The following is a 13,241-nucleotide window of genomic DNA, read 5'->3' as shown; positions in this document are numbered from 1 at the left end:
CAATTAAAAGACACAGTGGCAAAATGGGTCAAAAAGATGAATCCAACCTTTTACTGCCTACAAGAAACACACCTGAATAATCAGAACAAATATAGACTCAAAATCAAAGGCTGGAGGAAAATCATCCAAGCAAACAGCACCCTTAAAAAAGCTGGGGTGGCCATATTAATATCTGATGACACCAATGTTATACTCAGAAACGTGGTAAGGGCCAAAGATGGACACTTTGTACTAATCAAGGGATATATGCAACAGGAAGAAATCAGACTATTAAACATATATGCACCCAATGAGAGACCAGAAAATTATCTAGTACAATTATTGACAAATCTCAAAGAAGACATCAATAATAACACAATAATTGTGGAGACCTCAACATGGCCATGTCAACATTTGATAGGTCAACCATACTGAAACCCAACAAAAACATACTAGCCCTGAAAAGAGAAATGGAAGAAAAATGACTAGTAGACATATATAAGACATTCCACTCCAAAAACCTAGATACACATTCTTCTTCAATGTACATGGATCATTCTCCAGGATAGACCACATGCTGACACATAAAACATACCTTCATAAAATCAAGAGGATAGAAATCTTGTAGGCTACCTTTGCTGATCACAAGGCTCTGAAATTAGATGTGAACTACAAAGGCACACAGAAGAAAAACTTTAACAATTGGAAATTAAACAGCCTGCTACTGAACAACCAGTGGGTCCGAGATGAAATCAAAGAGGAAATCAAAACTTTCCTGGAAACAAATGATAATGAAGACACAAACTGCCAGAATCTATGGGACACAGCAAAAGCGGTACTGAGAGGAAAATTTATAGCTTTGCAAGCACACATCAGGAAGGAAGAAGGGGCTTACCTGAATAACTTAATGACACAACTCACAAAATTAGAAAATGACCAACAAAAGGAACCAAAAATAGGGAGACAGGAAATAACAAAGGTGAAAGCAGAAATCAATGAAATGGAAACCCAAAAAACAATCAGAAAGATCAACGAAAGCAGAAGTTGGTTCTTTGAAAAAATGAACAAGATTGACAGACCATTGGCAAAATTCACAAAGAGAGAGAGAGAAACCTGATAACCCATATTAGAAATGAAAAGGGGGAGATCACGACAGATATTGCAGAGATCTAAAGGGTAATCAGAGACTACTTTGAGAAACTTTATGCTACTAAACATGAGAACCTAGAAGAAATGGATAAATTCCTGGACACTTATAACCCTCCACGGTTAAGTAAGGAGGATGTAGCATATCTAAACACCCCCATCACTATGGAGGAAATTGAAACTGTAATCAAACATCTGCTCAAAAAGAAAAGCCCAGGCCCAGATGGATTTACTAATGAATTCTCTCAAACCTTTCAAGAGGATCTACTACCAATCCTAGCCAGGCTCTTTCATGAAACTGAAAAAAACGGGAGCGCTCCCAAATAGCTTTTATGAAGCCAACATCACCTTGATACCAAAACCAGACAAAGATGCTGCCAAAAAAGAAAATTACAGACCAATATCCCTGATGAATGCAGATGGAAAGATCTTCAACAAAATCCTGGCAAATAGGGTCCAATGCATCATCAAGAAGATAATACACTATGACCAAGTAGGTTTCATCTCAGGAATGCAAAGATGGTTTAACATCCATAAATCTATCAACATCGTACACAACATCAACAAGAAGAAAAATAAAAATCACAAGATCATATCAATAGATGCAGAGAAAGCATTTGATAAGGTCCAACACCCATTCTTGATCAGAACTCTCAGCAAGATGGGAATAGAAGGAAACTTTCTCAATCTAGTTGAAGCCATCTACCACCACAAGCCAATGGCAAATATTATCCTCAATGGAGAAAAACTAAAAGTCTTTCCTCTAATTTCTGCTACAAGACAAGGCTGTTCGCTCTCACCACTCCTCTTCAACATAGTACTGGAAGTTCTTGCTATAGCGATCAGGCAAGAAAAAGATATCAAGGGCATCCAGATAGGAAAGGAAGAAGTCAAGCTCTCACTGTTTGCAGATGATATGATACTCTACTTAGAAAACCCTAAAGACTCTACCAAAAAGCTTCTAGAAACAATAAATGCATATAGCAAGGTGGCAGGCTACAAAATTAACACACAGAAATCAATGGCCTTTCTATACACCAATAATGATAGGGAAGAGATGGACGTTAAGAAGGCAATCCCATTCACATTAGTGCCACACAAACTCAAATATCTTGGAGTCAACTTGACCAAAGACGTGAAGGACCTATACAAAGAAAACTGTAAAGCCCTGCTCCAAGAAATAAGAGAGGACACACGGAAATGGAAACACATACCCTGCTCATGGATTGGCAGGATTAACATCATTAAAATGGCAATACTCCCCAAAGCATTATACAGATTTAATGCGATCCCTTTAAAGACACCCATGACATTCTTCAAGGAAGTGGATCAAGCATTTATGAAGTTCATCTGGAACAATAAACACCTTCGAATAGCTAAAGCACTCCTAGGGAAAAGGAGTATGAGAGGCATCACTTTTCCCAACTTTAAACTGTACTACAAAGCAATAGTTATCAAACAGCATGGTATTGGAATAAAGACAGACCCTCAGATCAGTGGAATAGGCTTGAGTTCTCAGAGAACGTTCCCCAGACATACAAGCACCTAATTTTTGACAAAGGAGCAAGAATTCCTAAGTGGAGCAGGGAAAACCTCTTCAACAAGTGGTGCTGGCAGAACTGGTTAGCCACTTGCAAAAAAGCGAACATAGACCCCCAGTTAACACCATGTACAAAGGTAAAATCCAAATGGATTAAAGACCTTCATATCAGACCTAATACTATAAGGTATATAGAACAACACATAGGTAAAACACTCCATGACATTGAGACTAAAGGCATCTTCAAGGAGGAAACTGCACTCTCCAAACAAGTGGAAGCAGAGATCAACAGATGGGAATAAATTAAACTGAGAATCTTCTGCACCTCAAAAGAAATAGTGCCCAGGATACAAGAGCCACCCACTGAGTGGGAGAAACTATTCACGCAATACCCATCAGATAAGGGGCAATCTCCAAAATATACAGGGCACTGACAGAACTTTACTAGAAAAAAAATCATCTAATCCCATCAAAATAATGGAGAGAAGAAATGAACAGACACTTTGATAAAGAAGAAATACAAATGGCCAAAAAGCACATGAAAAAAATGCTCCTCATCACTATTCATCAGGGAGATACAAATCAAAACAATGATGAGCTACCATCTCACACCACAGAGATTGGCACATATCACAAAGAACGAGAACAATCGGTGCTGGCGGGGATGTGGAGAGAAAGGAACTCTTATCCACTGCTGGTGGGAATGCCATCTAGTCCAACCTCTATGGAAAGCAATATGGAGATTCCTCCAAAATCTGGAAATTGATCTCCCATTCGACCCAGCTATTCCACTCCTAGGGATATACCCTAGGAACACAAGGATACAATACAAAAATCCCTTCCTGGGGCCGGGAAGGTGGCGCTAGAGGTAAGGTGTCTACCTTGCAAGCGCTAGTGTAGGATGGACCGCGGTTCGATCCCCCGGCATCCCATATGGTCCCCCCAAGCCAGGAGCGATTTCTGATCACATAGCCAGGAGTAACCCCTGAGCGTCAAATGGGTGTGGCTCAAAAACAAACAAACAAAAAAATCCCTTCCTCACACCTATATTTATTGCAGCACTATTCAAAATAGCCAGACTCTGGAAACAACCAAGATGCCCTTCAACAGATGAATGGCTAAAGAAACTGTGGTACATATACACAATGGAATATTATGCAGCTGTCAGAAGAGATGAAGTCATGAAATTTTCCTATTCATGGATGTACATGGAATCTATCATGCTGAGTAAAATAAGTCAGAGTGAGAGAGAGAGACACACAAGATAGTCTCACTCATATATGGGTTTTAAGAAAAATAAAAGTCATTTTTGCAACAATCCTGAGACAATGAAAGGAGGGCTGGAACTTCCAGCTCACTTCATGAAGCTCACCACAAAGAGTGATGAGTGCAATTATAGAAATAACTACACTGAGAACTACCATAACCATGTGAATGAGGGAACTGGAAAGCCTGTCTAGAGTACAGGTGGGGGTGTGGTGGGATGGAGGGGATTTGGGACATTGGTGGTGGGAATGTTGCACTGGTGAAGGGGGTGTTCTTTACATGACTGAAACCTAATCACATTCATATTTGTAATCAAGATGCTTAAATAAAGATATTACAAATAAAATAAGAAAAAAGGAAATAACTTGTTACTGTCTATGATTTAGGTGCAGGGTAGCTGAAAAGGGTGTGTGTGGTCAAAACCTATTCCAAATATACAAGACAGACTCAGGCTTGTTGAAGGATGGTAAGGAGAGATGAAAGAATAAGGGTTGGTTCCAGGAAATAGGGTGTACATTAGAATGGTGGGAAGGAGAATGGTAGTGAAGATGAGGGCAGGAAATGAAAAACAAAGAGGTCAGTCTATGGTGAAATGTGGGAAAAATGGTGGGAGGGAGAGGGTTGTGATTATATGTGGGTGATTTTTTGTTACCCTGTTCACAAATTATTTCTTTTTATTTTAATATATAATATCTTTGTTTAAACACCATGATCACAAACATAATTGTAGTTGGGTTTCAGTCATAAAAAGAACATCCCTCTTTAGCAGTGCTATGTGGATGATTTTTGATTTGTTGCTGCCTTTGACCAATTTAAAAATGGCATCTGAGATAAATAAGACACCCAATTCTGGCCTGTGTATTCTTGTGGACCGGGTGGCTTTCCAGGATGACATTCTGGTATTCGGTCCCAGGGTCTGAAGCCTCTTGCTCCATGTAGAGCTGTGAGTCTGTCCTAGTGCACCTTGTGCTTCATTTTTCTTGAGGCTCATTCATGTGTATATCAACAAAGTCTGTGAATTCCATCTGAGGAAAGAGGCAGAATGGAATTTGTTTGCAGAGTGACCTGAGGCAGAACAATCCCTTCCAGGCATCAAACAATGTTGAAGTAAAGGAGATGTACATGGACCTGTATGTTCCAGAGGAAGTAGTGGTTGAGAGAAAATGGAGGGAGGAAAAATTAAGAGTTTAGTGTCTGACTCAGGAACACAGAGTGGGGATGTCAAGCAGACCTCAGCCTCTGTGCCATCCAGGTGTCCTGACAGACTCGAGTTGTTTGCTGCTTTTTCTGATTTCCCGAGAGGCCAATTTTCTGGCCATTATTTACCAGAAATTACGGTAACCTGAGCACCCGTATCTATTTTGCCGTCAAAGGGTTGCCCTTCCAAGTGAAGTTTGATCATTGGATGTTCATCTTTTAATTTAGTAACCAGAGCCATGATTGGGTTTTGAGCAGCACCCAGATCTGTGCTTCCAAAACCTCCAATTCTAGTCTTATCTGAAGTCCCAAATTTGACATAAGGCACTATTACTATCTAGGCAATCACTTCTCCTTTTTTAAAGGTCCATGTAACTGGTACGGTAATAACTACAATGGTTTCTCCCATAGAATCTGAGTCAATGATACCAGTGGTTACTGATATACCCTTTATGTTGAGGGAACTTCTGCCAAGAATCAAACCCATAGTATCTGGGGGTGGCAGGCCCACAATGCCAGTTTCTAACATGGAAGGGCATGCTCCTGGGTAAATTATAATGTCCTCTGAGCATAATATGTCTAATCCGGCGCTCCTTGATGTGGCATGAATTAATTCCCTTATAGTGATGAATTTTCTTGGGCTGAGCTTGGAAAGATTATTGTCTGTGAACTTTGCCTGGAAGGGCCTTGGGGGAGGCCCTGTGGGCGTTTCTCTGCATCTTGTATGTGTGCCCTTGAGGAGCTGAATTTATAAGAAGACAACAATTCCTTTTGATATGCCCCTGTTTTCCACAATGATAGCAGATGATTTACCTCCTAGGGATTGTGTTGAAACCTCTTCTTAGGTTATTATCAATGAAGTTTCTGGATCTGCAATCTTTCGCCCAGTGGTGACCCTTTTTGCATTTTGGGCAAAGACCTGATTTACGGAAAGTGCCCTGTCCCCAAGGGGAGTAAGGCATCATTCCCTTGGTAACTGGGAAGATTTATACCGAGTTTAAGTGGGATGGAGGTTGGGGTTCCCCATAGACATTCTGACAGGCATAAAGGAAATCATTCACATTTGCCTTTTCATGTAATGTATTCAATACTAATCTACAGGCCAAATTTGCATTATGATAAGCCAAAGATTTTACTAGGAAGTTTCTCATCTCATCTTCAACTTGTAACTTCAGAGCATCTTTAATCTTACCTACAAACTCTGCATATGGCTCATAAGGGCCTTGGGTAATTTTTAAAAAGTTTCCTCTATCAATGCTGTTAGAATTAATTTTTCCCATGATGACAATGCAATATCCCTAATTAAATTTAAGATTTATTTAGGTAAAGCTGCTTGTGTCTGAATATTTGCAAATTGATTTTCAGCCATCAATAATTTATACGATAGAGTAACACCTGCCACTTGTTTTTTTTTGTGTCATCCAGACTATATAATTTGGCTTTTAAGCCTTCTGAATAGTACATTTCCCATTCAGTTCGCTGTTTAGACGACAGGCATATTTCAGCAATTCTTTTAAAATCATACAAAGTCCAAGATGAGTTATGACTCCAAAGTTTTAGTAACTCCACACTGTATAGTGATTTTGAACCATACTCTTTACATGCTTTTTTAAACGTTCTAATTCTTCCATCTGATAGGGTACATAATTAGAAACATTTACCCTGTGTAAAGGGATTGAGGCCGAATTAGCAAAATTACTTTGAATAGAGCTCTGAGGTCGTGCATGTGGTTCATCGTCTGAATCTGCACTGTTGTGCGATTCAATTTTGTGAATAGAATCAGGCCTCACTTCTGGAATTAGCACCGGCGGAGGTTGATCATTGTCTGAGTCACTACTGTCATGCAATTAGCTAGAATCAGGCTTAATGTTCCGAGTTGTTTTTCTTCCAGAAAAAATTCTTATATTGTTGATGGTGGGGCTGGATTTGTCAGCCCACACCTTGGTCTGAATTTTCATTGGAAAGATTTCCTTATTATCCATTCTGATTTTAGCCTCACCATTTCTACACTTTCTATTTCCTAAATACCAGCCAATACCTATGCTCACAGTAACAACATGAGCCAACACAGAAATTCCACAAACTATGATGGCTGGAGACAATGCAATTTTCATTTGAAATATAGACTACAACCATCCAACTGCAGTGATTGTCCTTAGATCAAAACCAATTATTTTAAAACAAAATGGAATAATCCACTTGTATAATAAAGAACCAATGCATAAGCAAAAGTTGGTAGAATCCACATGACTAACCACAGAAACCATTTAATCGTCAGCAGAGGAAATTTCCAATGAAGTATTTCACTTATAGTTATTGAGGGTCCAGGTTCAGCCTGCTCGGGCACCATAATGTTGCAAGTCAGCCCCTGAAGAGGTTGACTGATGGGAGGGATGGAGGATTAGGCCTTTCTCCTCCAGCTCAGACCACACTTCTGTTACCCTGTTCAGTCAGCGGTTCTGAGGTGAATGCGGCGGGAAGAAAGCCAACAGGCAGTCAGGCTTCTGAAGAAAATAGCTCTTTATTCCGTGAAGAGGCTGAAGCCAAAAGGCCTAAGAATAGGCCCCAGGAAAAAAGCCCCCCCACCTTCGACAGACCCTTGCTTTTATGCTCCAGAATCAAGTACCACCCAATGGTGGGATCAGGTACCACCCAATGGTGGGAGCAGAGTCAGGGTGGGAGTAGAATGCCAAGTCACACCCTAGGGTAGGGCACAATCACCAATCAGTGTAGGGTCAGTAACATAATAATCCCATTAAAATGTTTACACACACAACAAAGGAGTACATTTTGAAGAGACCCATCAGTATTACCATGTACATCCTTGTCCTCAGGGTTCTCTTACCATGTTGAGACTCATTCACTGTGCCTTCTTAACAGGCTCAGGAAGATGCAAGGAATCCAGAAGAGCTCCATACACCCTCTCAAAATGTGTTCATTTTGAGACTCAAAACCAGCTTTCCAGGTTTTTTTCCAGGGGTTTGATTGAACAAGGGTGCCATTGCTGAATGGTCCATCTGAATGGTCCATAATACAACATGGCATATGACAGACAAGGAGATACAAGAGCCTGGTTTCTTTAGGTTGCCCACCAAGCAGGTGGCCAAGGGCCACTCCTGCCCATCTGGTCCTAACTCAGTGCTGAAGGACAAATTTACACAAGAAACAGGAAACACAATGAGTCAGTTACCCCTGTCAGACTGAACAAAACACTGGCATGTGGAGAACCAGTGATTCCTCTGGGTGCAATCCTGTCCCTCATTCCTGGAAAGCCACAAAGGGAAGGACTTACTCCCTTGGGCTTCTGGCAGTTCTGGACAGCAGGGGTGTCCTGGATACTACCTCTGCTGTTCTTCTTGAGTTACCACAGAGATGGAACAATGCGGTTTATATGTGAGCTCATGGGCGGAGCTCAGGGTCTCCAACCTCATTGGCCAGGAGAAATCCAGAACCCTGCATGAGCCTTGAACCCCACATCAATGGGATGATGATAGCACAATGAGGACTGAGCCCAAGCCTGTGTGTCACGTGAAGGGATAGGCATGAGAGATGCTCTCCAGCCACTATGCTCTCCCCAACATGGGGGTTTGGAATCCAATGCCCAGCATGGAGGAGTGGAGAGTACCCAGAGGGAAAGCCTGTCCTTTCCTGAACAGACCATTTCTGCCTTTCCCTGGCTCAGTTTATTACTTTCTCCTTCCTAGAAATCAGGTCCAGAGATCCTTATCCGTGACCTTGATCCCTTCACTGTAGGGCTTTCCCCTCCAGATGTTTTTCTCTTTTTATTCTGAACACTTACTGGTAGGAGGTAGGCTTTTTTAATGTCTACTCTTTATTTCATTTTTTTATTTTTAAAATTTGCCTTTTTAAATTTTTTTTGACTTACAACTCTTTCACAGTTGTATTTAAGGTATATAGTGATAGTGAATTAGGGTAATTTCCACCACCAGTGTTGACCTCCCTCTGTCACTGTTCCCAACAAGCATCCCATACCTCCTTAGCCCCCTGGACTGCTAGTGTAACAAGTCCCTTTTGTGTATAGCTTTTAGTTTGGGTCTTTTGAATCTACTGTCATTGATATAACCAACTTTGGGTTGGTTATTTAGGTCTGATCATTTGAAGTTAACAATTTGAAGTTATTCATCTAACCAGTCTGCCGACTATTATATCTTGAAGCACTTTTTGTCAATTTAGCTAAATTTTTCTTTTGCTCTATCATCAGCTTTTTGGTTAAAAATAGTTTTTGTAGGGGCTGGGAAGGTGGCGCTAGAGGTAAGGTGTCTGCCTTGCAAGCGCTAGCATAGGATGGACCACGGTTCGATCCCCCCAGTGTCCCATATGGTCCCCCCAAGCCAGGGGTGATTTCTGAGTGCATAGCCAGGAGTAAACCCTGAGCATCAAATGGGTGTGGCCCAAAAACAAAAAAAAATTTTTTTTGTAAGTATGAGTGAGTGTGGTGGCCATGATTTTTGTAAATTCTGTATTTGTCTGTCTTATTATGTGTCTGTTTTGTATATTTTGTATATAGTTCTTTTCTTCTTAACTCTTTCTTCCCCCATTAATTCTTTCTTCCTTATTCTTCCCTCTCTCCCCCTAGTCCTTAACATTCAATTTTCAGGAATTCCTTCATCTAAGCAAATCATCTCCTTTACCCGTAACTACAATCTTCCTGATTTCGACTTTGGGAAGAAATCCTTGGCTTTTGGAGTTTCATATCCTGTACCAAGCTATGACCCACTTTTTTAGACTCCTCAAGTGTCTTTGGTCAGATTTTTTGGAGTTCCAGACCCCTCATCATTACAGATTGGCATTGGACTCTGTAGAAAATTCACCTTTTTTTGGGCCCGGAGAGATAGCACAGCGGTGTTTGCCCTGCAAGCAGCCAACCCAGGACCAAAGGTGGTTGGTTCGAATCCCGGTGTCCCATATGGTCCCCTGTGCCTGCCAGGAGCTATTTCTGAGCAGACAGCCAGGAGTAACCCCTGAGCACCGCCGGGTGTGGCCCAAAAACCAAAAAAAAAAAAAAAGAAAGAAAAAGAAAATTCACCTTTTTTATTTTTCTTGTGACTGTAATCCTTTGAATTTATATTTGATACTAGCCTTATTGTAATGATTATTGTAATTAATGTTCTTCCCCATTTTAATTTTTACTTTTAGGAATTGATGTTGTGTTACTTTAGGGTTTTTGCTTTCTTAACTTTAAATTAGTGGGTTTGATGTACTGTTAATAATTTCCTAAATGATATTTTTGTCTGTTCTCACAGTTTTTTTGCTTGGGCGCATCATAGGAAAAAATATAGTAGATTCAAAAGGAGGTTCTATCCATTTTGGATGGAGCCTCAAGTTATTTTTCTACACAGGGAGGTCCTTGGCTTTAAACATTTTATTTTGGTTTGTGACTTAAGCTTCCATCAACAAATAATCAGCCATACTTTGTACATCAATTTCGGACCTTTCACAGACTTCTGCACGGACTAAGAACTTGGATTAAGTTCAGATACCTATTGGTCATCTTTACAGGTCCCAGCCCCAGTGATCATGGGAGTGTGCCTCCTTCTCCTAAGTAAGGGCCTAATTCAATACTCCCAAAATTGGGCTTCCTGGTCAGCCTGGACATGAATAGAAAATGTGCTTCACCCCACCTGCTACACAGCCTTTCAAGCATCTCTTCAAAGGACCTCTGTCTCCGGATTACAATTGGGCTTTTTGATTGCCTTGGGAGCACCTCATCACCTATTAGATCTTTGATTATTGAATCCAGGTTACTCCACTTGATCTTCCAACAAAGAACTTATTTTGAATTCTTCATCTTGCATGTTGTAGATCTATCATCTCTGGAGCTTGTAGTTGATTCCTTGACACGTTTCTGGTTTTGGACACCCTGAGTGTAGGTTAGAAGCTTTTCTTTACTTTTCCCTGTGATGTGCTCATGCAAACAGCCACCCTTTTCTTTTTGCTCAATTGTTTTTTTTATAATTATAGAAAATATTACTTTTGTGTCTTATTATTGTTGCTTTACTAAAGAAGGGGGAATTGTTATATATGGAAGCATTTCCATAAGATCATTATGTCTGCCTGTTGTCCTACCTACGACCTTCCAGGTGGAGACACTGTTGAAAGTTTAATAATTAGTTTTCGAGTGAGGTGCTCAGGGTATTTTGGAGCAACTAACTAGCTAGCTCTAGGTTTTTTGGAGCTGGTGGTAGGCTGACAAAGGACTCTGCATCTGACCTTCTTGCCCTTTACCCTCCTGTCTGTGTGGATTATTTGCCATGATAAATATTAAAGATCTCTTCCCCCTCTAAGGAGATAGGGAAATGGGATTCAATTTCTCATTCTGAGAGCTCTTTGAGGATCCATCAATAACCAGTCAAGGAGTAAATTTGACACAGCAGGCCAAGGTAGGCTTGACATACCACTCTGTGTCTCCCGTGACAAACTCTCTTTAACTCTGTTCCCTCTTTTCTATATCTCTCAAACCCCAATTTACCTCCAGAAACATGGCCCCAGCTCTACCATCCTCACCTTGAAAGCTCGTGTACTTTTGGGCCCTATAGAGATATGGGGGGAAACAATGCAGGCCAACACCAGGCATAGAGAATCAGAACAATTTCTGATGACCCGAAATTGCCAATTAGTCTTTCAGATATGGAGTTTAAAGAAGAATTATGGAGGATATGAGTTTATTGAACTCAAAGAAAGCATAGATAAAGTTGAATGGAACACAATAAGAATCAAGAGGAGGGGCCGGCAAGGTGGCGCTAGAGGTAAGGTGTCTGCCTTACAAGTGCTAGCCAAAGAAGGAACGCGGTTCGATCCCCTGGTGTCCCATATGGTCCCCCCAAGCCAGGGGCAATTTCTGAGCGCTTAGCCAGGAGTAACCCCTGAGAATCAAATGGGTGTGGCCCCAAAAACCAACACACACACACACACACACACACACAAAGAATCAAGACGATATGAAGATAGAAATCAGAAAACTCCAAACTGAAATAATAGGTCTGAAAAACTCAGTAGACAAATTAAAACCCCAATGAAAAGCCTCTCCAATAGGGTAACAACAGCTGAGGATAGAATCAGTGAACTGGAAGATGAGTTGTATAACAACTCCATACAGCAGAAGAAATTATAAAAAAGCCATAAAGCAACTGATCAGACAATGGAAAAATTACTCAAAGAATGTAAACAGATGAAAATAGAAGTCTTTGATAATCACAACAGAAACAACATAACGATCATTGGAGTCCAGAGATCCAGGAAGAAAATCTTCATGAAGAATCAACAGTCAAGAACATCATCACAGAGAAACTACCAGAGATAAAGACTGCATGCAACCAAATCCTACATGCCAGAAGAGTACCAACTAAAAGAGACCCAAAGAGAAGCACCCAAGACACACAATAAGGAATCCCACAGTAGGGATAGAATATTGAAATCAGCAAGGTCAAAAAGGGAAATTACATTCAAAATAGCATCCTTAATATTTACAGCAGATCTGTGACAAGAAACCCTCAAGGCTAGAAGGCAGTGGTGGGACAGAGTGACAAAACTCAATGAAATAAATGTTTCACCTAGAATCTGATTCCAGCCAGACTCACTTTCAGATTTGAAGGAAGTATACATAGCTTCAGGGATAAACAACATCTCAGAAACTTTACAGACTCAAAACCAGCCTTATAAAAAAAACTGAAAGGTCAACTTTAAGACAAGACCAACCAACAGACACAAGTAACTTTTACACAAAGATGGCATTAAAACCCATGACAATTATCTCTCTCAAAATCAATGGACTAACTGCACCTGTTAAGAGACACATAGTGGGGGCCGGGAAGGTGGCGCAACAGGTTAGGTGTCTGCCTTGCAAGCGGATGGACCTCGGTTCGATCCCCTGGTGTCCCATATGGTCCCCCCAAGCCAGGGGTGATTTCTGAGCGCATAGCCAGGAGTAACCCCTGAGCTTCAAATGGGTGTGGCCCAAAAACCAAAAAAAAAAAAAAAAGAGAGAGAGAGACACATAGTGGCTAATTGGGTCAAAAAACTGAATCCAACATTCTGTTGCCTACAAGAAACACACCTGAATAGTCAGAACAAACATAGACTCAAAATCAAAGGC

Source organism: Suncus etruscus, chromosome 8 (genome assembly GCF_024139225.1).
Source record: "Suncus etruscus isolate mSunEtr1 chromosome 8, mSunEtr1.pri.cur, whole genome shotgun sequence".
Classification (NCBI taxonomy): Eukaryota; Metazoa; Chordata; class Mammalia; order Eulipotyphla; family Soricidae; genus Suncus; species Suncus etruscus.
This window is presented reverse-complemented; position numbering follows the sequence as displayed.